The following is a 26,204-nucleotide window of genomic DNA, read 5'->3' on the forward strand; positions in this document are numbered from 1 at the left end:
CGAAGGCGGCTCACTCAGCTATGCATTACAAAATAAAAATTTTTAAAAAGTCCCCCAGAGAACTGGATCCGGATCACGTGCATATATGTCTATGGGCGAGTGTGTGCTTGTATGTACACAGGTTAATGTGATTTTGTGTTATATTTTCCTTGTGTGCTGGGTGCGTTGTGAGTACAGACAGCGTAGCAAACCCCGCCGAGATGCCGCCCTGCTCCCTCCCAAGCCCTGCCCTCCGACACGAGCCCCTTTTTCCCCATCCTATATTTCATTGTCCTGTAAATATTCTCATCCTGTTGTTGATACGAATTTATTTCGCACTCGTTCTGTTTCGCTTTCTGGAAGAGACAGGAACATGATGCTGCCCATATGTTCCTGTATTTCTGCACACACACAACCGGCGGCATTTCAGCATCCTCGGCAGCTGCCCGGTGCCGGCTTTGCCATCCCGTTTTCCCTGCGGAGGGGAGATGGTGTCGGGAGCACGGCAAGTCTCCTCTCAAGAGGCTGATGCAACCCCACGGTGCTCTCACCATTTATGCCCACAATTTCTTCCTCCTGTGTTTTATCGGCTCCTGGCATTTTCCAGACAATAGGCTGAAATTGCAGCTCATCGTTTTGCCTAAAGGATAAAAATGGATGTTGAAATATATCTCTTTTTATTGCATTGCTTGCTTATCCCTAGAAGTTCCCAGGTAATGACATTTTCCAATCAAGGATCTGGATTCATTACCTGCCTTGAATGGCTTATATACCCAATCCGGTCAGGAGAAAGAGTTGTGAACTTCTCGTATTAAAGTACAAAAAACTCATTACGCTTCTTTAGAAGTTGATTAAACTGAAAGTTCCAGCCCAAACACTCAGTCATGTTTTCAATCAAGCGGCAGGAAGACGACCAGAAGAAACAGCGTCGTAGTTGTCGAATTTAATAGTGTGGGACAAGCACAGCTGGTCTAATACTAAACTCTAAATAATTTATTGCATTGATTAGTCCTTTCATTGAATAATGTATTCAGTCAATGAATTTCTCAACTCTTATTATGGGAAACAAGAGCGTCAGAAGCCTCTTCATCCCACGTGCCAGCCAGGCACATGCTTCCTGTGGCTTCCACGGAGGCTACCTACAGAGGCGCACCCGGGTGAGCCTTGATGTGCTCTTCTGAACTGAAATGTGAAAGTTTTCCCATGGTTTCTAAGTAAGTTCATAACAAGAAAACAGGTTCTAGTAAAAACATTACTGAAAACTTGTGGGAGAAGCACGTTTTAGATAAAAGTTTGGCTCCCTTTGGAGTCAACAAGGTTATTCAGTTAGACTGTGAAGCAGAACTACAATAAAGCATAATAAAAGGAAAAATATTTTAAAATGGGTAGTGGTTTTGTTCTTCAGGTTTAAAAAAATGAGTGATTTGTCTTTATTAAAACTTGCGTTTAACATCATTAGATTAAAAACATTTTTTGTTCACTTCTCCCGTACTTTGTTTCTGGCACTTTGGGTTTTTTCCCCCTGCTTCTGCTCCCTCGTTTACCTCCCCTTTTGTGCCGGGACCTCCTTATGGCTCAAAAACACCGAGCAGGGTGTAAAAAAACTCCCTCCTGCACGTCCAGTGTGTACATCTGACGTGGTCGCTGCTGGAGCTGGGAAGTGATGAATTGAACTATTTCCTCATTGTTGCGTAGCTGTGCAGACCCAAGTCATGGGGCTATTTTTCAGTTGTTATTATTTCCCTATTCATCCCTTATTAAATGACTGTGCACTGCTCTGCCTTCCTTCACTGGTGTGCGGCGACTCTGTGCGATGACAGCGTGAAAATCAAAATACACCCACTGAAATGCCACCTCCTGGTAACTATCGGCGTGTCTCAGCAGTTGCGTTCGCCAAAGCGGCCGTTCTCGTGGTGGACAACTTCTGAGCTAAAATGGTGGAGGAGAGAAATTGGTTTGAAGGACACAGCATTTCCCCTCACACCTGCTTGAAAACTATTACAGTTTTTATTGGCAGCTCAGCTCTGTTTACTTTAACAGCATTGGGTCTTCATATCCCTGTAGAGGGCTGGCAATCCGTCCGAAGGGCTCTCAGGTTGCTTAAAATCAGTGGAAAAGTCTTTCCTGGCTCTGCCCCGATAGCCCACCCCCTGAAACGGAGCAGTAACTCCCTTTCTTTGCATACGCGGATGCCTTGAAAGACTAAGCAAAGCTGGCAGAGCTGGAAAATGTGCATGTATAGGTTTTGTGCAGCTCATGCTAACAGTGATTGAGTGTGGTTTTACAGTATTAAGTTGTAGAGCTCAGTAAAAGGCAGGTAAGAAGGCTGGAGTATATAAGAGAACAGTAAAGATAGAAGCTTTGGGGTTTTTTCAGTCGTGGTTGCATCTCAGACACTGTAAAAGCCAATTTTAGAGCCACTGGAAGTCATTAGAAGTCCTCCCTTCAATATTGATGGGGCTTGGGTCAGGCTCAGCCTTGTGCACATGGCTTTCTGCTGATGATTTATCATGAACGGAAGATTTTGAGATTGCTTTTCATTTAAAAATACGTGTTTTCCTCCTCCTTTCTTCTCCCCTTTTTTCCGTTTGAAGCCTCCTCCAGGCTGGTCATTCGCACCCACACCGATGATCCCTTAGGCAGCTCAGCCTTGGGCAAACGCTGGGGGCACGACTCGACCCCGGCTGCTGCACCTCATGGCTGGTGGTCGCCCGCTTTTACCCCATTATGCGAATTGGTTTGCTTGGCTATTAAAATGAGAAGGGGAATATGTGCATTGAATCAACCCGAAAATGCAGTACACAGCATTAATGGAGGTAGCGGAGCAGCTGAACCGAATCGAGCCCTCTGCTTCAACAAAAAGTCAAAATAATTGAAATTGTAAACCACAGCCTCTTGGAAATGCAGCAAAATGAGCACACGTGAGTTATTTTTTTCCTGTGGGCAGGTTCCTTCCCAAAACCTGGCTTGTTTAAAACATGGGCATCCCCCAGACAAGGACCATCAGGACATCAGCTCCATGATAAACTCCACGTTTCTGAAACAAACCTGTGATTTAAAATTGGGAAGATATCTGCCATCTGGGAAGATATATGACAGCCAGGGGTGAGTGCGTGGCAAAGGTGCGAGGAGTTGGGGAGCCACAAGGATTTCCCCATGTCGGTGATCCCCAGGGGCCAGGGGACCTGTGTGACACATGGTGGGGTGATTGATGATACCCATTGATCTGGATGTCTGAGCTCCCCTACCCATAAGGCGAGCTGCCAAAGAAGTGATTGTCCACCAGGAACCTTTGGCTGAAGCAAGTTAAAACCATGTTCTTCCCCATTTTGACAAATCAACGGTTTTCACTGGAGAATCTCCCTCTCCTTCCTGTCAACTTTGGGGAGGGCTGGAGGCAAGAACTGAGGTTTGGGCTCGTGAGTTCCTGGTGACCAAACTCTTGATGTTTTAGACATCACCTATCTGTGGAAAGCCACGGAAGAAGGATCCCAGCATGGAGCTGCTCTGTTTGTCAGGGCGAGACTTGATGATCTTGTCTTTGACTGTTTGGGAGGCAGAATGGAAACTTTTGCCGTGTCCGTCTCCTGCCTGTTGACCATGAAGCACCCTCTGTCCCACTCCTGCAGCTCTATGGAAACACTGCTGGACATCATTATTTATGGTGTTTTAGTCACCCTGGAAACAAAGTAGATGCTACCAGACATGACTTTTAACACAGCTAATTATATCATTAGTGTCAGTACCACTTAACGACTGGCATATACCTTGCCTGGTCCAGCGCTGGCAACGTTGCCATGGGAATGGCCCAGCTCCACACCTCGATGGGGACATGCACAAGATGCACCAGGACCATGGTGAGGTGTCACAGCTTTCTGCCGCTTGTCCGGGGCAGGTTTGCTGGCTAATTTATGTTCTGCATTTGCTAAAGAATACAATTTGGGGGACAAGAAACCGCTCATGAATTCAGTCGAATTTTGTAAACACTCTGCCCCGAAACATTTCACGCTGCCATCCCGATGGGTGGTACTTCAGCCTCTCATTTCCCATCAGTGGTCCCATCTCAAAATCTACTGAAGCAAAAGAATTCATTACGTGAAAAAAAAAAAAAATATTCAAGAGCAAAGCAAAAGCTTTCCTTCCCCTTTACCCAGACCTTCCCAATCAGTTCCAACAAGATCAGTCAGCATGCCTAGATTTCAGAATGGCTCGCAGGAGGTTTTGTTGGGCATCCAAACCGTTTGTCACCCAGCATGAGCCTTTGGCTCCACAGGGGACATGACCACGTCCAAGAGCCATGTCCTGCCAGCAGCAGCCCACAAGCAGCTGAGGTCTTTGGGCAAGCAAGAAAATGCCACTTATTTTTCCCTCCTCAGTTGTACATAACGGGGCCAAATCATTGCTGATGGGGTTTCGTGAAGTTTAACAATGTTATAACCACACACACAAGAAGAAAGTTGGCTTTGGTTTCTGAGTGAGAAGCAAACCTAATAAATGACCTAACAAATGATCCTCGGAAGAAAATAAAATACTAAGTTATTAAATCTCTGTCCTGAAGGCTGCACACATCAGCTCTGCAGACTTATCAAGCCATTTCGCCCCAGGAGCAGCCGTTATGGATGGGCTGGTGGCTCTCAGGCTCTTCATCGAGATCCAGCTATGTCACAGAGATGCAGTCACCGTGGCCCGGCTGTGGCTGGCAGCGGTTTTGGGATGATATGTGAGTTTTGAGAGGCTGATTCCCCCACAGAGCAGCGGGTGGCAGGTGGGGGTTTCTGAACTAGGGGAAATAAGAAGATGAGGGGTGAGTGGGTGAGGTGGGGTTTTAAAGCAGAAATCTGAAAACAGTGTGTTTGTGGAATCGGAGAAATAAGTTAAAAACCAAAGAAAATTACTAAACTGCTCCTGGAAACCACGTGTGCCTGCTTTCCCTCACCTGGGGAAGATGAATCGCTTTGCTGGCAGATGATAACTGATGCATCCAGCATGGCTGGGGGCTGCCAGAGCAGGATAGAGCGGGTTTAGGGGGGGAATATGTAAACTAGGAGGGAGATGGATGTTACGGAGATGTGCCCAAGGCCCCAAGAAGACAGCCAAGCGCCCAGAAGATGTTTTTCAGCAGAAGACAAATAGCGTCATTTTGGACTGGGCAGTAAGGAATTGTTCTTCTGGGGATTAGGGGGTTCAGCTCCATGATTTAAATGTAATGGGATTTTTTACTCTTTTGGTGAGGCTTATATTTATCCCCCCGCCCATGGCCCCACACAGGACATCTCCAGACCCAGCCATACACACACTTCTGACACCCCTTTAGGACAGCTGTAGTCCTCAAGACTCCTCTAACTGCTCTGCGTGCAGCTGTTTCTTGGTCTAAAGCAAAAAAAAAAATAAAACTGGCAACTGATGATACATCTTTTTGCCTTTGTAGATGAAAATGTCAAAAAGGCTCAAGCCTGCTAATAAAAGGAAGTGGGTGGCTCTTGACTGGAAACCTTTTATTACAAGGTTTGGGCTTGAGGACACTCGTTCCTGCACCCATCCCGCCCCTTTCTGCCCCAGCCCTGAGAAAGCCAGCAGGAGGCGAGGCTGGGCACCGTCACCCCACTCAGCAGCACGGCTTTGGGCTCTTCCTCCAGCTTCCCATAAGGAAGACCTTGGGGGAAAGCAGGGCCGAAGGTCTCCACCACACCAGCAGAACCTGTTCGTCGTCGTTGTTCTCCATGTGCCACTCAGTGCCGTGCCCAGAGCCACCCAGAGTGACAGCGGCACAGAGGCAACTTGGCCAGCATCTTTCTTGGGGCAATTTTAGGAAAAAAAAAAAAAACAACCAAAAGCTAGAAGATAAATTTGGCCCCGAGGATGGTGTAAATCCAAAGACATTTTGCAGAAGCGTCTCTGCCGCCTACCGCAAGCCCAGGCAGACTCTGCCCCCAGGTGTCAATTATTTCAAAATTGACTCCAGCTGAAGAGCACCTGCTCATAAATATCCCCAAATCCTCCCACATCCTGTTTGCATCATCGCCTCTGTACTCTGGTGGGAGAGAACACGAGTAAATGACTGACTCACAATGTCTTATTTCTCAAATTTCATGCAGTTTTCGAGTTTTCCTTGTATTTTACATTAAAATGCTTGTTCCTTTTATAACCTTCATTACACATTAGGAAGAGTGCACGCAGACCCAAATAGCTCTTGAATTTATAAATACGGAGCAATTGATGTATTTTATTTTTCAATTATTGCTATAAACAAATGGGATATTTCAGTAATGCTCGAGTGTGCTCTGTAAGTAATGCCTCTCATTGTGCTTTAATTGTATGTATTTGGTAAATGAGCTTTAAAGGTTCTATTAGTATTCGTTAGGCAGAGGCTACCATACATTTTCTGCAAAATTAATAAAATATAACTGTTTCCTCTGATCCTGACGTAGCCGAGTTGCAGGCCAGTGCAATGCACTTTTATTACAGGTACGTGTTACTGTTTCTTCCCAAAGTCCAGTTATGAAGGTTGCAAAGTGGCTATTTTTAGTTAATGGCTGTGTAATGAATAGGTGTGTGCCCTTACCAATTTTCTTGTGATTTTCAGGCTGGAGTCCACTGCCGAGCTAGGAAAATGATGCTTGAAATCCAACTCTCCCTTGGTGCTGGGGTGCTAAAATGCTCCCTTGAGCATTACTGAGCCAACACCTTTGGGGTTTCGCAGTGCTCCACTGGGTCAAATGCCCAGGGTCAACCCCAAAAGCGCAGGAGATGCTGCCGGTGTCCCCTGGGGCAGGGGAAGAGCAGGTGGCCGACCCCCACACGGGGCGATGCGGGGACACACGGCAGGCAGCTCCCTGGAGCCCCAGCTGAGCAAGGAGAGACCAGAACTCAACAGAGCTGAAAATAGTAGCAATGGGGAAAGCAATGTGCCTTTTACGCCACCTGGGTTGTGCCATAGACCCATTAATGGCCTATCAATGTTTTGCTGCCATTAATTCCCACTCCCCCCCGACCATCCATGGAAAATTCAGTACAAGCAGGAGCCTGTTCTCAGAGCCATCATTAACTCAAGCCCTCTTGGTTACAAGCTCCTGCTTGGCAAAACACATTTTTTTCCTCTGTGTCCTGAGTTGCACTATTCAGCAAAGTTCATTGTTCAAAATCAGCCCTTGTTGTATCTTTTTATTAGGATCCAGAAGCCCCTATTGCTCTAAAATCAGACTGTTTCTCCCCAACGATGGGAAGAACCTCTGTGATCACTGGCGGGTCTTCCTCAAACCTTTACACCCTGCATGGAAGAGCTTTAAATGGCCATGAAGAGAAGTATCAAGTCCACATCCAAAGAGGCATCACCCGGTAGCCTCTGGAGAGGCAGGTCCATCTTGGACATCCAACCAGAGGTGCTGTGTTGTTCCTGGTGAGGTTAAGGAGAGCTGAGGACATTTTTCCTAGTGAATTAATGAAAACGACCTAATGAGTCACCGGGCATTGGGTCTCCACATAGTAGAAAACACTTGAGCAGGTGGGGAAGGCGAATGGAGGCTGAAGCAGGTTGTGTGAACGGATGAAAATGCCACCCCCAGCTCACCCATCCAGGCGGCAGCTAATGGCTTTGTGGTGGTGAAGAGGAGAGATGCGTGGTCTCGTGTGAAAGTCCACCCCGGTGGGTTTTTCAGGAGTAGGAGGCAGCACACGGCAAGAGCTGGAGGCAACGGACTGTGGGAACAAATCCGCCTCTGGAGCAGCCGTACATCATCGCTGGGAAAAAAATACCCACCTCTTGTCAAGGTGTGGGGATGTAATATAATATTTGTAATAGAGGATATAAAAGAAAATAAACATGTATGGCGAGCTCTGCTTAGAGAAGGTTTATTATGAGTTTATTTGTTGTGGAGACGCTAACTCGGATCCTGCCAAGTCATTAATAACCCCAAATTGAAAAGGTCCGTCGATCAGCTTGAGGAGCAGAATGAAAAATGACTGAGGGCAGAGGCTGCAGAGGGTGTCTGGTTCCTTCAGACAGATGTAAAAAACGACAGAGGGAAAGTGTATTGAAAAAAAAAAAACCAAACTCAAAACCAATCAGGAAAGCTATAAAAAAAAAAATAATCCATTAAGATACAACAAAGGCTAAGAAATTCAGACTATTACAACTTCCAGCTTCCCAAAAGGCCTATTAAAGCAAGGCAGCGCAGGGAGGCGAGGGGTGGGGGCTCTCGCCCTGAAAAGGCACCACTCATTGGAAAACCAATACATCAGACTTTGAGAAAAGTTCATAACCAGAGGATTGCTGATGGCAAAATGTAACGCCATCCCCCAAATCACAGCAGACCGTTGGATTTGGCTCTAAATCGCAACAGAAATGGAAGAAGCCACGTTGATTTAGCAAGGAGGAGATATTTCATTTAGAAGGAAATGGGTCAAGCAGCTGATAGCTCTATATAAATATTTAAATGGCAACAGAGCAGCCCATCATGTGTATCGCCTAGGGTTTTAGGCTAAATAAAGGAAGTTGGCCTTTCCCACCTTGTCATCTGCAAGTCGGTAAATATTTGGGGTGCTCGGTCACCAAGTACAGACACTTTGGGAAAAGAAAACCACAAGCATGCACTGGATTTTAAAAGCAAATAACTTCATGCTCCCAGACGCCAAGGAAAGAGACGATTGCTGGTTTCTGTTTAAGTCAGAATAATGAAGAGTTTAGTTAATTTGCTGCTTAAAGGCATCTGAAATTACAAATAAATTATGTAAACCGAAAACTTTTCGGCCTTTTCTTGATGCGTTACGGGGTCAGCTGAGGACTGGTGTGTCCATGTTAATGGCACACGACATTGATGCGTGGAAAGACAAATTCAAGCCTGCTTTTGCTTAAAGCACAGGAGGAACTCTGCCAGTTTCGATGGACATCCCACTTTAAGGCATCCCGAGAACTACATTTCGGATGTGAGATGTAGTACATAGGTGATGCGCGAACGATTCAGGTCTCTCTTGGAAGGGGGCAAAGAAGATGCGCGCTGGCACGAGCGTCGCCTCTCGCTTTTCAAGGACAGTGCAACATATTCCTTCCATCCCCTACCCAAACTAAGAGCTTGCGTCTCTCTCTTCCGGGCTGAACACTAACTAAAAATCGCTGTACGGGTATTTCTCTCCGGTGGGCGCCAGGGTAGCTGCCGGCCGGCGCCCGGCAGCGCAGAGGCTCGGCAGCACCCACCAGAAATAGCAACGCTCTTCTGCAGAGCTTGAACTTGCTGCGCCTCACCAGGCTCCGTACCGCACGCGGGGAAGGGACATGAAATAATCGCGTAACTGCGTTGGCACTGGAGAATCCCTGGAGAAGTGGTGCGGGATGAGTCCTCGGCTGGAAATTTCCAAACGAGCTTTTCCGTGATTCAGGCCGGCAGCAGGCATGGAAGGGAGCACGGTCTGAGCTGGAGATGACATGCCACGAGCTGGAAATGCCCGAGGTATTTCCCTATAAAGCCATATTAAATTTTATCATTTTGTATGCGATGCAAAATAAAAGGTATTTCATAAAACCTCCCTTCCCCAAAATAGAGCCAGGTCTGTACAGCTAGGCATGAGGAGTGCCGTAACAGCAGAGGGACAGAAAAAATATCTGCAAATGTAACACAAACCTCTTTTAATACGACCTTTTGCTAGACTGAGGCAGTACATATGTATTGAGCAGGTAAAATCATGTCATCGAGGAGATAATGTTCCCCCATCAGCTTTATCAGGATCAAAATTTACCCCACCGTGTAACGTACCCAAGATTTGGCAATGGAACATTGCCATTTATATCCGCGCCATGGCTACATGCCCTCTCCTTAGAGGAATATCCTGTGGAGATAAAATAAAGATGGGGAATTATATATTATTGATTTAGATCTCGCAGCTTGTTTTTTTTTTTTTATCAGAGGAGCTTTGTTTGTTCCAGTCAATTATCCATTTTAAGGTGGAAAGGCCGGGGGGGGGGGGGGGGGGGCTCGTATCACATTAACGATTTAAACATGCGCATGGCTGCTGGTGAGGGTGGCATCTTTCCCATGGCCCTTCAAAAAGGGCAAATAAAATCGTGCCAAGCCTGGATGCGTAATCCCGCGAGCATCCGCCTGATGCGCGCTGCGGTCTGGCCCTTCCCCCAGACACCTTCTGCTCAGGCCGGGACAGCCAGCGGTTGATACGGGACTTGAATAAAAGAAATACGCGATAACTGGGTGATAGAAAAGATGAGATTTCTCCTAAAAAGGGCTAAAAATGTTAACATCCTTCCCAAGCTCTATGAGGTGTATACAAATTCACTCTGAATGGGAGAAAACCGGAGTATCGGCATCATGAACGCTGCTCAGAGACTCGTTTAAAAGCTCTCTTGGTTTCCTCGAAATGTCACACATAAATGAACACGATAATGCAATATTGCTGTGCAAATCATACGAGCGGATATTAAGCTTTTGAATGACAAATAACTATTTGTTGTAAAAACGCTGTACCAGGTAACTTCTTAATACCTTGGGACATCACGTCGTGCCAGGTTGGCAGGCGGTAACTGTTGGCTGTGACAGATAAACGTGTCCTTGTTGACCTTGCGTGTTATTCTAGATACCCTGTGGGCGTTCAGACACGATGGGGGAAGCAAAAATACGCAGGTAGGGATGCCGAATGGCACCCGGGAGGCACCCGCCACACTTGCCCCTCATCTGTCCCCAAATTTAGTTCACTCTTGGTTCTCCTTAGAGCTAAATCCGAGTCTGCCACCTGTGCTGTGAACATCGGGGTGATTTTTCCCAGTCCCCCGTTCTCCCCTTGTGTTCCCTTTTCCCCCATTGCTGCATGTTTTAAGGAACATAAAAAGTACACAAACTTTTTTATCGTTGGGGTAACAGGCAACATTTAAAAAGAGAAAGTCCTACCCTCGCCATATAAACAGTTATTTGTGCTGAGGGGGAAATAAAATTAATACAGCGGACTTCCATTACAGGGGAGTAACAGCGAACCAGAGGTGCCGCAGTAAGTGATGGGGTTTATGGAATTCGATAGGAAGCGGCAGCCCCGCGCGCTTTCCTGCCAAGTGGCGGCCGCCCCCTCGGGCTGGAGGCAGAGGGAAAGGTCCCACCAGCGGTGACGGGGCAGGCAGGGAGAGGGTGCGAGTGGCCGTCCCCCCGACACCCCCGGGAACGCTGGCCCAAAGGCTCCCGTCCCTACGCGCAGCTCACGGCTCGCACAAGGCAGAGAGCGCGGGAATTGCCCGTATCGAAGGAGATTTGCGCTGGGATATTATTACAAGTCCAGCTAGTTGCCTTTTCTAACTAATAACCTCATTTATTTTTTTTTACATATTATATATAAAATTAAATGTGTAAAGCTTGTTATATGTAAAATTAATAGACAGGGTGCCACATAGGCACAGACACCAAGCACGCACCGCTCCGTACTCACGTTGCTCCTGTAGCTGTTATTCAGACCCATTTCAGGTGCTCGTGAGAAACTCCGCTCCTGGGGCGTCCTTCACGCCGGAACAGCCCGGATCCGGCACACTTCTGCCATCGCCACAGCAGGAAAACAAAGAGGAGACAACAGCCCGTCTGTTAATGAATAACAACCAAATGCCTGTAACAGCCAGGCTGTTTCCCAAATTCTGGCTATTTTTTGCCAGAAATAGGTAATTTTCCAGTCCACGGGACCTGCTCAGAGCAGCTGCATCTCTGCAGCTGGCAGCCCTGGGGATCACAGCACCAAAAACAGGAGCTGCCAAGGGGGATGCCATGACCCCTGGCATCACCTCTGCCAGCCAGGAAGAGTTTGAGGGTTGTTTCATCATTTTGGGGGGGGGGGGGATATTTGCTGTTTCCCCCGTGCCCCAGAGCCCCCGTGCTTTAGCTCCCCACCACTGCCCCCAAAAAAGGTTCCTTGCCCAAGTTTTGGGGGCTCTGACTACTCAGAGGATTTAGAGCAGGATTAGGTTTTGCGTCCTATGGAGAAGGGTCGTTTCTGATTGTTTAGAGCAGAAATGCAATTTTTACCCTCACCTAGAGCACTGAGGCTTTTTTGCCACCCCAGATGCAAGTGCAGTGCTGGGGTAGAGGGTCTCCTCATATACTCCTGCTGCTGCCCTGGGGGGCAAAACAGCCCCAGCCTGCTGGCTGTGGCACACCTGCAGGTAGCCAGAGGCAAGCATTAAGCGCAGCCGTCTCTTTTAAGGTATCAGAGCTTTTCCTTGATTTCTTGGGGTTATTTTCAGAAAGACAGAAACACCAGAGGACGTTTAGATCTGCTCAAACAAGAGAATCCCGGAGGAAAAAAAGGGATATCTGCCAGCCCAGAGCCAACACTGCGCCCAAACTAAAAGCAAGAAAGCTCTAATAAAATAAAGATGATGTTCTTAAAATTGAAGACAGAGGTCTGCCTACAAAGCCTAGCAGCTGCACCCAGCCACCCCTCCTGCCCTCCCTGCTGCCCCCCCAGCTCTCTAACAGAAGGCACCAGCCCAACCTCTCCTTTTATTTACCCAGAACACCTGCTAGCAATTTCTTGCAGAACATAATCAGCTTTTAATTAACAGGCGGGTCATTTGTCACCTGCACTTGTTGAACAACATACTGGGTGCTCAGCTACAGTGCTGGGCATCCTGCCCTACCCCCCCCTCCCTGCCTGTGCCAGTCGAGGGACCTTCGCCCGCAGGAGCTGAGGATGCGCTTGATGTAATACCAAGCGCTAAAGAAAGTTTATTTCTTACAATAATTCTGTAGCGTTGATAGGGTTGTTGCATGTCATTGCTGGTAACGAGATGCGCTGAGGTGACACCCCTCTGCCGGGGTCTGCCAGCCATGGGGAGCCCCTGTGGGGGCTGTGAGGAGTGAAATGGGGGGCTCTGCTCCGGGTTGTAGGGTGAGGGTTGTTCAGGAGCAGGTAGGTGAGTCTCAGTGGCCGGAGGGGAAATGTTTGGACGCTGACACCTGCTCTCCCGGTTTTTCAGCTCGTTCTGGGTGTGCCCGCGCTGTTTGAGCCGTGCCTTGGTCCGTCAAAAAATAATTAAAGCAACTTCTGCTCTGACACAGCGTTCAGACAAGGCGGGTAGTGGAGGAAATTCCCCTTTAGTTATTTCTTGGAGGGTCCCCTGGTGCGCGGCAGGGTGAGACCCGTGTGCTGAGCGTGTCTGGGGCATGCGAGCAGTTCTGGGGGGCTCGTTTTACCCCCCAGCCCCGCGGCCCTGCTTAATCGAGGGCTTAGAAGTGAAACGGCAGAGCAGAGAGGAGCTCGGAGGAAGAATGCTATTTTAAGTAAAGCCATTTGTTAATCAGGGTGGAAATTTACTGAGGAAGGGGGGACCTGGGCACAAACAGCAGTGATTTCCCAGGCGCCTGCTGGGGAAATATCCGGATACTGTGGGTTTAAAAATACTGCTGATGAACGTACCCGCTCACCCGTCAGGTTCACCAAAAAGCCTTAAAGCTTTTCTCTTGAGTTTCTATGGGGGAAAAAAAGCTGGATAAGTAATTTATACACCGGTTAGGAAGAGCAAATTTTAGTAGGGAAGGGTTGTGTTGCCTTCCTACGCGGTGGCTCTCTGCCGTACTGCTCTTCTCTGGATCCTCTGGATCTCCTGTGGCTGCTGCTCCAGGAGGGGTGGGCTCCTTCAGCAGATGCGGTCTATGCAGAAGAAAAGAAAAACACTAAACTTAGAGGAATACCATGGAGAGCTTTCTTTGTTCATAGCTCTGGGCTACAAAATGCTTTCTGACACGTATTGATTCAGCAAAAAGTCTGTAATATGTAATAATGCCACTTTGTCATTTTATATCCAATTATTTCTGCTCCACATCCTTGGGATTTCCCAGCCGAGCGTTATGAAGTGGGCAGAGAGCAACCTTGACTTTTTTCGCTTGCTCAAAAAAAAAACCAAACCCTGATGCGGCCGATGCTGGAGTAGACGCTGCAATTCTTCAGCGCAGGCTGGGCGAGAAGTCAGCTCCTGTGGCCAAAATGCTCCTTGCTCAGATCGGGGGTTCTCCTAAAAGTGTCCGCTCCTTTGGTTTTTCTGGGCTTTGCTGTTTTTTCCTTGCAGGAAGCTAAGCTGTAATGTATCCCACATTCATCTCCTAAGCCCAGCGCTGCTATGTCTGTAATGCAGATGCAGCAAGGTGTTAGGGCTGAGGGCACAATTCTGGCCCAGTGAGGCCAGGAGGAGTCTACCTCAGCAGAGATATCACCACCCCCCCCTCCCAAAATGCAGCTGCTGTGAACTAGGAATAGCTCCAGTGACTCCAAAAAACTGCCTGAACTCGTTGCACAAATCACCCGTGTGATAAATTGAATAAATGAATCATTATTGATGCTCAAAACCACTGCAGAAAGACCTCGCGCTCGTGACTGTAGTTCCAATTAAAAAGCCTTCCGCTCTTCAAATCTGAAGTCGGAATTAGACCCAAAAAAAAAAAACCCAGCGCAGAGGAGAAGACTCCTGCCTGCCGCCTCGCAGCGCCGACGAATCCTTCCTCAGGCAGTCGGGCAGACGCACGCCGCGAACGACAAGAGAAGGACGGAGCGTAAAGAACATCTGGAGCCACCAGGGGAAACAGCGTGGCCCGTCCAACGTTTGCCTTGTGCCGCCTTTCAAAGAAAAGCCATTTCAAACACTAACGGCCAAATATCCAGAATGCTAATACTTGCAAATGACAGGTCATCTGCACCTCCGCATTTTCCCTGTCATCCCGCGTTTAGTCACATTGCATACGAAGATAAAAAGCCAAATTATGCCATGCGAATGAAGTGAACTTTCGCATTAGCTCATCTATTTATTTTCCCTTAAATATTGCAATTATTCTTTCTATTGCACAATCACTCCTGGCTGTTCCGGGTGCGTTATTAATATGCAGGAGCGCCGGCTCTTTTACGAGCTGTTAACATTCATTAGCACTTCGGGTCCTCATGCGGAGCCAACCTTTCCTCTGCTCATTGTCATTCACTGCGTGACACTAATAGCACCGGGGACGCGGCCAGAAGCTGCCATCCGCCGCTGACGGCAAATTCCGATGGTGGGTTCGCTGGGGCTCTGGGCTGACATCAGAGCATGCGTCACCGTGGTCCTTCGCAGTTGCCCCTGGAGACAGCAGAAGTCCGGGGTGATAATTATTTAGATTCCTCTTGAGCTCCAGAGGTTTCCGAAAGATTTTTTTCTTTCGCTGTCCTGTGCAATCATGTTGTCATGGTGACGGGAGAGGGATGCTGGACACCAGCTTCGGCTCCCCTTCTCGGAGGACAGGCTGGCCGAGTGATGAAGCTGATGGTTTCCAGTGGGGTTTCGCCACACCTGAGAAGAGAGAAAGGCTGGGAGAAAAAAAAAAGAAAAAAAAAAGGGAAAACTTTTATAAAACAGACTTGGAATTTTTCGCTTAACCATGATGACCAGAGATTTGGGATTCTCATTATTTTGTAGAATAAAGCACAAAAGATAAGAAGCCTGATCGTGGGACCGGACTAAAAACTTCCCATGGTTTGAGTGGTTCTGGAGCAAAACTGGTTTGGATGGTGCTGCACCAGCCAAACCTGAGCTGCGGCTCCATCGTGCTGTTCCCTCGCACAGCCAGACCTCCCTGCGCGGGCGAGCTTTTACTCCTGTGGCTAAATATTGTCTCGGCAGGAGTAAGGCTCCACAGAGTGATCCCTAAATTACTGGATAGATGACTCCTAGCCAATTATTTGGTTACTAATGCATTTCCATATTGTGCTGTGAATTATCTACAAACTTCCCTTATTCTCCAAGCACAGCACTGGCAAACCCGTTGCAATTTAGCAGGGCTTCGTTACCGAAACTGTCACATCAGACACGCCTGCCTGAGGCATCCCTCGGCTGTTCCATATCCTGAGCAGCTCCCAAAAGATTTCAAGATGTCTAACCACTTTTGCCAATGGAAACGCCTGCGGGAGTATTTGCTGGTCTGCCAGAAACTGCCCATCTGGACAAAGTTTTGCTCCGCTGACTGAAAGAAATGAGAAAAGGGGACTGGGATTGCTTCAAAGGGAGCGTGTGGTGCCTTTACAGGGATACGGCGTTTCGGCGCCTCCTGAAAGCCCCGTTTCTCCTGAACTGTGCCAGTGGATAGTAGACGCAGGCTGGAAACCGTCCAGGGAAACAAAGCCAACTGTGAAACGGCAGCTTCCTCGGCCCTGGAGCAGGAGCTCCGGGAGGATGAGCGCGGTGTGTAGGACACGGCGCTGAGTCAGGAGTGCCTGGCAGGGAGCCCCTGGCCACTGCTGCCACCAGCCCCGCTGCCCAGGGGCTTGATGTTTGGGTTTTTTGGCTGCCATCGAGAGCATGAGGCCTTGGGCTGACTGGGATACAATAGCCTAACGTCTAGTTTTACAGCTGCGGTAATCAGATTTTACAGCTCCTCCACAGTCAAAACAATACAGCTTCCGCACGCCTGTAGGTTAATTAGAGAAATGCATGGAGATAATTTCTCAACCGCGTATGAAACACTGGGAAAGGAGTTGGCGTTTGTCACCGAGAAACACGTTTCCTCCACCTCCATCCCCGCATTCCTCCGCAGCCCACCCGTCTCCCTCCGACACAGTCTTTCCCAGCCAGCTCAAGGTGTTTTACTCGGGTCTGTGCCCGGCAGAGCCGGGGTGGTGATGGCCTGGTCCCCACGCCACCATCAGCCACCTGCACCAGGGCCACCTCAGCTCTGCTCACTGCTGGCTGCAGCCCAATAATGCAGAGCAGGATGAGAAACCTCCACTTTGGGGGTTCTCACAGCAAATCCGTGATTCATGTGGTCAGGCACTGGAACAGCCTGCCCAGGGAGGGGGGTGAGTCACCATCCTTAGAAGTATTTAAGAAACGTCTAGATGTGGCACTTCAGGGCATGCTCTAGTGGCAGAGATTGTAGGTTGTTTGGTTGGACTCGATGATCTTAAGGGTCCTTTCCAACCACGAAGAAGATTCTATGATTCAGGATGGGCCGAACAATGGATGGAGCTTGTCCCATTGACCTTCCTGATTGCTGCAACAGCCTCACTGTGAAACTGAAACTTTTTTCCCCAAATATTTCAAATACCATAAACTTACATCAATGATATGGGGGACAGTTTCCTGATGGTTTTAAGCAGAGCGTGGCTTCTCACGGCTCCTCTGTTTTACCACTGTAACAATGCATTTAAATTTCTTGTGAAAGCCGCGTGTCCCACTGGTCTGCAAGGAAGGAGAAGTGCTTTCGCAGTCTTGAAGCAGGTCACGCTTTGCAGCCTGTTTTTTTCAAAGCTCAGCTCAGCTGACGTCTTTTGCTGAACACAGTGTCCAAAATAACCTGTTTGTGAAGGCCAGTCACTGCATTCATTAAATACCAAGAAACTGAAGGAACACAGATTTTACGTTATCTCTTTACTCACATCTCCTTGGCCAATTGTTTATTTTGGTGGACTTCCAATGCCCTGGGCAGATTGGTCATTTGAGCCACTAATAATATTTCTTTTTCCTCTGCTCAGCCTGTAATGACTACCTCTCTCTCCCTCTTTATCCCCTCTTCTTTTACCCTGTCTGCAGTAACTAAGATCTTATTCTTCAGTTGTCCCTGAGGGCGTCCATCCTACCAGAGATAAGCCCAAGGGGGTGAGCTGCCACCAAAGCACCTTACCTAAGCAGGATACATCTCCAGCTAAATTTTAATGGGATGTTGTCAAATCAACAATGAACCTGCTTTTTCTTGCTACCCAGATGGAGAACTTGCATGGTGAAACGGGAAACAGGAGTGCTGCTGCACAGGGAAACTGGAAATCCTCCATGGGCACCGGTTGCTCGTGGGCTGTATGAAGTGAGAGGACATGGACCATGCTTCCAAAGTCCCCCTGGTTCACGCTTGCTACAGGGCCGACATTGTCCACGTGGCAAAATATAGAGTGTGGCAGCCATTGAAAAAACCTTTAAATTGTCACGTTTTACTTTATTTAGCCGTGTAGTGTGGAATGCATTGAGAATACTTCCTTATTGTCATGTTTTATTTCATTTTAACTGTGTCATCTTGTCATCGGATACTACTATTCAACCAGCTGCATGCTTCAACTCTTCAGGAAGCACCTTTTCCTCTCATCCAAAAGCCTCTCCAGCTCCCGGATCTCTGTGTTGGTGCAGGAGCATCCTCGGAAGAGCCATCGCTTCAGCCCAGCTCCTGTTCTGCTCATGGTCCATTTCTGCGCTCTTTGGGAGCTTGCCTTGTTTCTGGGCTGCCAGGTTTGGCTTTTAATTATCCTGTGCTTTCTGGAATGCGTTAAGAGCACCTGCTGAAACGACGATCAGGCCAGAGACACTCTATGAAGAGGGCACCTTCCTTTTCTGGACGCTGGGTCACCACAGGCTGCCAATTTTAGCGGAGCCAGAGAGCTGAGGGCTTGTGCTTCACCACCTTTCAACCCCGGTGCTCCATAAAAACCCCAGGCTTGACCTTAAACCACCCCGGTCAATGTTTGATATCTCCTCGGATCTGTATTACACAGACAATATGTAAAATATCACAAAACTCTAAAGGAGGTTTATCTTAAAGAAATTAGTGAAGGCAAAGTAGCTACTTTCGTGTTTTTCTACTGCTAGACAGACGTTAATCCTTAACGAATTATGTTTGCATGAATCCAGTAGTACTATTTATATTATCTGACCTTTGTTGAGTTGACTTATTGTTATAAATAAATACTCTCACTACGCAGCCAGTGGCTTGTATAATCATTCAGGAACAATAACAAACTGATTTTCCGCTGATAATTCCTAAGATACTTGAATAAAAAGAAACTATATCTGCATATCCCCCCAGAAGGAAGTAATCTCCCTGAAAAATAGTCTGTTTTGCAAACTCCGTTAGTCAATGACTTTAGCACAGTCACTTTCACAAGAAATTATGCTAATATGTGTGGAAGATTTCATTTTCCTTAAAAAATTGTAAGCGCAGTAAGACACAGAACAGTCCAAACGACTGCAGAGAGAAACGCTGCCCCGAGCAATTGACTGCGGGATCCATTCAAATAAATCACGCTTTGTTAAGGAAAAACCAAAAAGGCAAGTTAGAATCAGATACAGCTTAGTCTTCAATAAACAAATAGCATTCAGGACTTAATTAGAACACACACGCATTGCATTCCACACGACATGTGCCTGTTTAGGACTCGCCGTACTGAGCTACTGTAAAAATAAGCACCTTTGAAATACCCAAGATAGCAAGAATACAACTCGAAAGCTCATGTACCGTTTAAAACAGGTGTGTAGCAGATTAGCAGCGCTGCCGCGCACGGCTGAGCATCCCCGGCATGAGCCCTGGCTTCAGCCACCCCGGTGGAGACGGTGCCCACCCCATAGCGGCGTGGGGCCCAGCGATCCCGGGTACCCGCGCAGGCAACAGGGTGTGAAAATAATGCAGTAATCTCCAGGCACTGATTTTTTTTTTTCATTTTCAGTTTCGATTTCTAGGCTACTGAATTTTGTATGGAAGAGATGGGAAGAAGATGTCCCCGTCTGCGGCTGGGGGCCCGGCACTGCTGACCCCGTCGCGGGGCATCTGGGGTGAGCCGCAGAGCTGACGTCCCGTGTTTGCTCCTTCGCAAGCAAGAACAAACCCCAGTGCGAGCACAAAGCATTGAATATTTCAGTAGCGGGGGTGTGATGCCTTTGCCGAAATCCCACGTTCTTAATTGCCAGCTTTGAAAGTCGTATCTGTTTGAATAACACCACCAAGCTATACCTTAAACCAGCTTTTTAGTCAAAGGAAGGTACAAATATTCTCATGTCCACGAAGCATACCGTTAACTGAAAGAATAATGGGAAAGACTCTCCGGAATGAAGCCTACGGTCTGGTTTGTGAATCTTTAATACGCATTTCTGCAGCTCTGTTCCACACTCAGCAAATTCATATTCTCTTTGACAGAGTGGACATTTTCATGAAGTATTTATAGCAGCCAAGTAAAATAACCGTAGTTCTGGAGATCTTAATTCACAAACATTGTTTTTAAAGTATTGGCTTTTTAACAGAGGTTTTCAGGAGTCTGTTCCAAAATCCCAGTATTCCTTATTTACACTATAAACAGTGAAGAGATGAAATAATAAAGTGGAAGTGCAATTAAGCTGGTTTTTCCAGGGTTTTTCCTGCCTCTATAAGAATAGGTGTGTAAATTCTGACTGTTCTGTACGACTCAGTGGTTTATGAGCAAGGAAGGTAACCGAGTACCGGGGAGGGCTGCGGCTGCCCAGCCCTGCTGGGGCAGGAGGCAAGAGCAAACCCCAACGCGCTCGTCTGCCGTTGAAAGGCAGCCGGTCCTCCGGGAACATCCCAGCCTGGTGGGAATAGCTTCTTCTCCAGAGAAAACGCCTTTGATCCGCCAACTGATAAAAATCACGACATGCCACAACTGTCAGCCTTCTACTACACAGATATATTTTTTTCTACCGGTACATTTCTTTCGATGAGCCAGCAATATTTAAGTGAAAGGAAGCACTGCAATGAAACACAATATCTATATTCCTCGTTGTCAAACATTTCCATTTGTTCATAACTCTCTTCACACTTCCAAATGCAGGTTTCAGAGTGGAAATGACAACCAAAACTAATGTTCAAACTCCTCTTTGCTGCTATGGTTTCTCTGCACAGACCTTTGCAAGGCAGGTTTACGCTTCGTTCCGGCCCAGCACCGCAGCCCATTTCATAGAATCATAGAATCATAGAATTGTTGAGGTTGGAAGGGACCTTTAAGATCATCGAGTCCAACCTTTAGCCTACCCTGACAAGAGCCACTTCTAAACCGTGTCCCTAAGTGCCCCATCTACTCTTTTTTTAAACACCTCCAGAGATGGTGAATCCACCACCTCCCTGGGCAACCTATTCCAATGTTTAATAACCCTTTCAGTGAAAAAATGTCTCCTAATATCTAATCTAAACCTCCCCTGACGTAACTTGAACCCGTTTCCCCTCGTCCTATCACTTGTCACCAGGGAGAAGAGGTCAGCCCCCATCTCTCTACAACCTCCTTTCAGGTAGTTGTAGAGGGTGATAAGGTCTCCCCTCAGCCTCCTCTTCTCCAGGCTAAACAACCCCAGCTCCCTCAGTCGTTCTTCATAAGGTTTGTCCTCCAGACCCCTCGCCAGCTTTGTAGCCCTTCTCTGGACACGCTCCAACACCTCAATGTCCCTCTTGTAGCGAGGGGCCCAAAACTGAACGCAGTACTCGAGGTGGGGCCTCACCAGTGCCGAGTACAGGGGGATGATCACTTCCCTAGTCCGGCTCACCACACTATTCCTGATACAGGCTAGGATGCTGTTGGCCTTCTTGGCCACCTGGGCACACTGCTGGCTCATATTCAGCCGGCTGTCAACCAACACCCCCAGGTCCTTTTCTGCCGGGCTGCTTTCAAGCCACTCTGCCCCAATCCTGTAGCGCTGCATGGGGTTGTTGTGTCCCAAGTGCAGGACCCGGCATTTGGCCTTGTTGAACCTCATACCATTGGTCTCAGCCCATCGGTCCAGCCTGTCCAGATCCCTCTGCAGAGCCAACCTACCCTCAAGCAGATCAACACGCCCGCCCAGTTTAGTGTCATCTGCGAACTTACTGAGGGTGCATTCGATCCCTTCATCCAGATCATTGATAAAGATATTAAAGAGAACCGGCCCCAGCACCGAACCCTGGGGGACACCACATTTCAGCCCAGCACCAGTTCCAGATGCTGCTTTCAAGCGGTCACACCCCTCCCCGTCTTCCACCAAACCCACTGCATCCTGACACAAGGCCAGGATCAAATATTATTAATTGCCTCTGCACAAACTTCTGCGAATGCCAGCACAGAATGGTTTTGGTGGTTTGGCTTTTTGTTTTGCTTTGGTTTGTTGGGTTTCTTTTTTCTCTTTCCTGACCCAAAGGTCTTTACTTTTATTTTTATTTATATTAGCCATCTTTGGCTTTATCAGCGGTAAAGTCATGTGTTTCACTTGGGTTCCTGGTTCAATAATCCTTGAAGAGGGATGGAGAGACGCTTTTGAAAGAAGATGCTTTGCAAGGAGATATATTCGTTCTTTTCAGTAAAAGAAAAGTTAATGATAGGGCTTATATTCAAGGAAAAAGAAGTCTTTCACAGACTCTAACTTTCAGAAGTCCTTAGGAGGTTTGTTGTAGCACACTGGTGGACGCTCGTTCTCCAGCTCTCAGAGGAAAGTGTTTGCCTCTCTGGTAAAGGTGAAATATCTCACCTTTCTCCAGCCCTTGGTGGCGGTGCCAGCTGGGGACACAGCTTCCCGCGTCCTCCTTGGAGCCACATCGCAAAAATAAGTACGGAGAGCTTCTGTGAAAGACTAACGCACATGCTAATGACTCATTAGCACAGGAGGGTATTTCAGAGCCAGTCCTGTAGCCATGGTGAACATTTTTCATCAGGTCTATGTTATTTTTCACCTCTTGCTGATTGCATTACGGAAAGTTTAATTGAATACATGCCAATTTAGGCCAGACTTTACATTTCAAGCTGGCTGCTGTGCAGCATCCACAAACACAACCCTCCTTTGACATTTAGAAGTCATTAACCCCGGCATATATTTTTCTATGGCTCAAAGGCTGTGATCTCCACTCCTCAAAAGGACATCCCAGTATAGACAACTTAGACTCATTTTTCTTTCAGATGGAAATTACCATAATGGAGTATTTAAGATCTGGTCCAGACTGCAGAGGCCACAAGCGAGGGACCACAACTCATTTTGGTGGTGTGAATTTTTGCTGTCTTCCTCCCAGTTTAAGCTCCAGGTGAAGACCAGGGTGCAGCTGGTTTGTCTCCAGCACCAATTTCCAACAGCTCCCAAAAATTCCTTTTCTTTCATGGGGGTCTCAAGTTTCAGCTGATCTTCCAGACCAGGATGTGCTGAGTAATCCCTAAATAATCTCTTTCTATTAGTGGTTTGCTCTTCAACAGCTCTTTTATCCAAGCATTTCAAAGACCTTTAATTAAATCTCACAGCCCTCCTAAGCTGGTGTCAGTATCCCTGTTTTACACGGGTTTCATTGAATCACGGGAGATTAAGAGGCCCAAAAAAACAAATAAGAGGCCTTGGGAGCCTGTATCAGTTTCTCTAACTATTTATTCCTCCTCTGAGGGCATGAAACAGCCCCAAGGGTACAACCGCAAGCCAGGACCAGACATACAAGTTGGTTTTGTTCAGTTTTCACCGGGACGCCTCATGAAACGCCCGGCCCTGAAGCTGCCCCACCTTGGTCCACTCTCTTGATACCCCAATATTGGGAATAATTATCTTTCTCATTAGCAGATTCAGAAAAGCAGGGGACAGATAAGATTTTCCATCTTATGGGTAATTTTATTTCCTTTCAACTGGGGAAAAAGTCCTGTTGGTTGGAGGACGAGACCCTTGGAGAGACGCATGGAGGCCCAGGGCTGCTCCTCGGTCCTTCCTTCTCCAGGGGCTCAGTGGTGACCGAGTCTTATTTTTTTCCCTCATAACACCACAAATATTTCAGGCTTCTGACCGATCGGCTCTGTCTGCTATAAGCTTATAAGCCGCAGGGGTACGATTTGCTGCCATTAAATTTGTTGGGTTTAACTGTGATTTCAGTGGCAGGACGATGAAAATCTAACAAATGTAAAAGCCTCTGCCCGAGCATCTGCATTTTATAAGTCACTTGATATTTTTCATTTTGTATTACTCCAATAAATGTGGCTTGCTGGTCAATTTAGCATTATAAGTGCTTCTGATGAGCTCTCAGTGCAAGACAAATAAGCAGGTTTCAGCAATATGACTCTTAATGTTTCATAGAAATTATTAAAAAATCATAAATGAGTGTTGCTTCCCACTAATTGCCAGTTTACAGTCATGTTCCCATTGCTTCCTCAAGGAGTTTCACTATTCAGGCCTTTAAAAAATATACAAGCAACCTAGAGAAGACATTTGCTATGATTGATTGGATGCAGACATCTATAAAAAAAAAAGAATATGGCAAAATGCAAGCAATATCTCTGAGTTTCTCCGAGTTTTATGGGCAGCAGAAGACTCGGCTGCCTCCGTTACTGAAATACTCTGCCTGCAGGCAAAGATTTCCATTACCAGTGTATCAGTCACATGGGCAGAGAACGAGATAAAAAATTGGTCCTTTGTACAATGTTCAGCAGAGGTAATTAATTGGGGATCGATTCAGAAGTAATCTAACTCCTTTTAAGTTTACAGTGGTAAAATCGTGACAGATGGGATGGAGCAGGAGAAATTCCAGCCCGGCCGGGCACGAAATGAGCTCTGTGCGAGGAACCAGCCAGCCTGAGCCAAGACCTTCCCAAGTATTTCCAAACAGGGGTGTTGATAGTAAATTTTTGTTTAACTGTCAATAGCGGGGCTTGTCTCTCCATTTCAGCTGTTGAGCCCTTTGGCGGTGGTGATGCTCTCGCAGGATTGCAGTGAGCAGCGGAGCAGGGCTGAGGCTGCAGCCTCATGCCTCGTTCTTCTGAGATAAGACCATTTAAAGCATGTAAATGGTAATTATTTATAAACCACCGTCTACACGATTTCCCCTGCCTCTGAAAGGCGATCCAATGAATGCTGTTATGTCACTAGTCCCATCCTGTCCCTACCCGTAATTCTTATGGAAAAATTGGTGCCATCTACTGCTGTTTTTTCAGCACGGCATCCCTGACTGCTGTCAGGGTAAGAATTACTTCAGAGAATTATTGCCAAGTGTCTGCTCTGCAGTTTCAGCCTATTCCCTCTCTTTCATAGACTCATAGAATGTGTTGGGTTGGAAGGGACCTCTAAAGGCCATCTAGTGCAACCCCCCTGCAGGGAGCAGGGACATCAACTAGAGCAGGTTGCTCAGAGCCTCATCCAGCCTGGCCTTGAATGTCTCCAGGGATGGGGCCTCCACTCCCTCTCTGGGCAACCTGGGCCAGTGCCTCACCACCTCTTTGCCACGCTGCTTTGCTGCCCCTGAGATCCTCTAACTGGGAATTCCCCAATTAACAGTGTCATCATTGCTTCTCCCAAGCCACCCAGGGCCATGGTTTCACCATCCTGAATTATTCCCTTTAATACCTGCTTTTGATCCAATTAGGTATCAAGAAAGTTGACAGGCAGAGGAGCATCCCTGCTGATGGTGATAATCAGAGCAGACATCGGTGGGATGTCAGCTGGTGGGATGCACACCGCCTGTCTCCAGGATCAGGATGGATGCGTGGATCCGCACATGCATTTGAAACCTGGGGATGGAAAGTAGATTAAAACCAGTCAATAAAGTCCCGCTGCAGAGTTTAATATTCCCATTGCCAATTTTTGAGGTGTTGCTACAGAACAACACTTTTTAATTCCGTTATTCGGTAATGAAGGAGGACCAAGACCGACCAGGCAACACGGTGGAGAACCAGACCAGAGTGATGGCCCGGGATCTGAACGCAGAGGTGCATTTTGCATTAGCATGTACAGCCTGGGCTGCTGAAAACAACATATTTCTTGTGAGCTAAAATGAAAAACAAAATACTTAAGTTTCTTGTCAGCTCCTGAGGGACATAGTGGTGGAAATAATGCATTCATGTATAGTTGTTGTGTGCTGTAACACAGTAGAGCAGTACTGAAGCAAAGGAGGTTGCCAACACAATAAGTGCAGCAAACCTTTCCCAAACTTTTCTGTGAAACCTCCCTAATTCCCTGAGCCCTCCGGATACCCATGGCAATACTAGCAAAAGTAGTCCCGACTCTTGTATTTTGTCTAACTGGTATTTCTTCTTTATATTCAGATGTTTGTTGTATCTTGGTGCATCATCAGCTCCCAATGTCTAATGGCTCAGAGCACGTAGTTTAGCTTTTACCAGGACACACGACAGTGATGTATGGGTAAAGGAAAATGTTTTAAAAATTCATTTTTTTGCCAAGTCTTGAGAAAAACACATGAAGATAAGAGACCAGCTCCTGCGTGACTGTTACAGTGGCGATGGAGGCTGCCTCTACACAGTGTAAGCAAAAAGAGTCTTTTTCAGTTTTGGTGTGCATTTCTGCGTTTTGGATTGCATGTGAAAATATAGAATATCAACCTAGCTTTCAAATCATTGCAATACTCCACCGTACGCTACCAAACTAAAATGTAGCCACTTTTGTGAGCACAGAAGTGTTCTGCAGCTATAGGTAATAAAAATGCTTCAGGCAGAGCTAACTGCCTCTCTCCAGAGACAACAGAGTCATTACAACCCTCTACCTTCATAGATTCTTATTTTCATTAGTTTTTTATTTAAAGAAAGAATAA

The 26,204-nt window shown here is 47.2% G+C and overlaps 1 long non-coding RNA gene across 1 annotated transcript; it reads right to left on the minus strand.

The window, feature by feature from the left end:
• Positions 1-9,646: 9,646 nt before the first annotated feature.
• Positions 9,647-12,372, minus strand: LOC141748641 (uncharacterized). Its single transcript, XR_012589065.1, has 3 exons — positions 11,985-12,372; positions 11,395-11,495; positions 9,647-9,798 (listed from the first exon to the last, which is right to left on the minus strand). It is a non-coding gene; the product is annotated as an uncharacterized LOC141748641 (long non-coding RNA).
• Between the last annotated feature and the right edge of the window lie 13,832 nt (positions 12,373-26,204).

Source organism: Larus michahellis, chromosome 9 (genome assembly GCF_964199755.1).
Source record: "Larus michahellis chromosome 9, bLarMic1.1, whole genome shotgun sequence".
NCBI classification, from domain to species: domain Eukaryota; kingdom Metazoa; phylum Chordata; class Aves; order Charadriiformes; family Laridae; genus Larus; species Larus michahellis.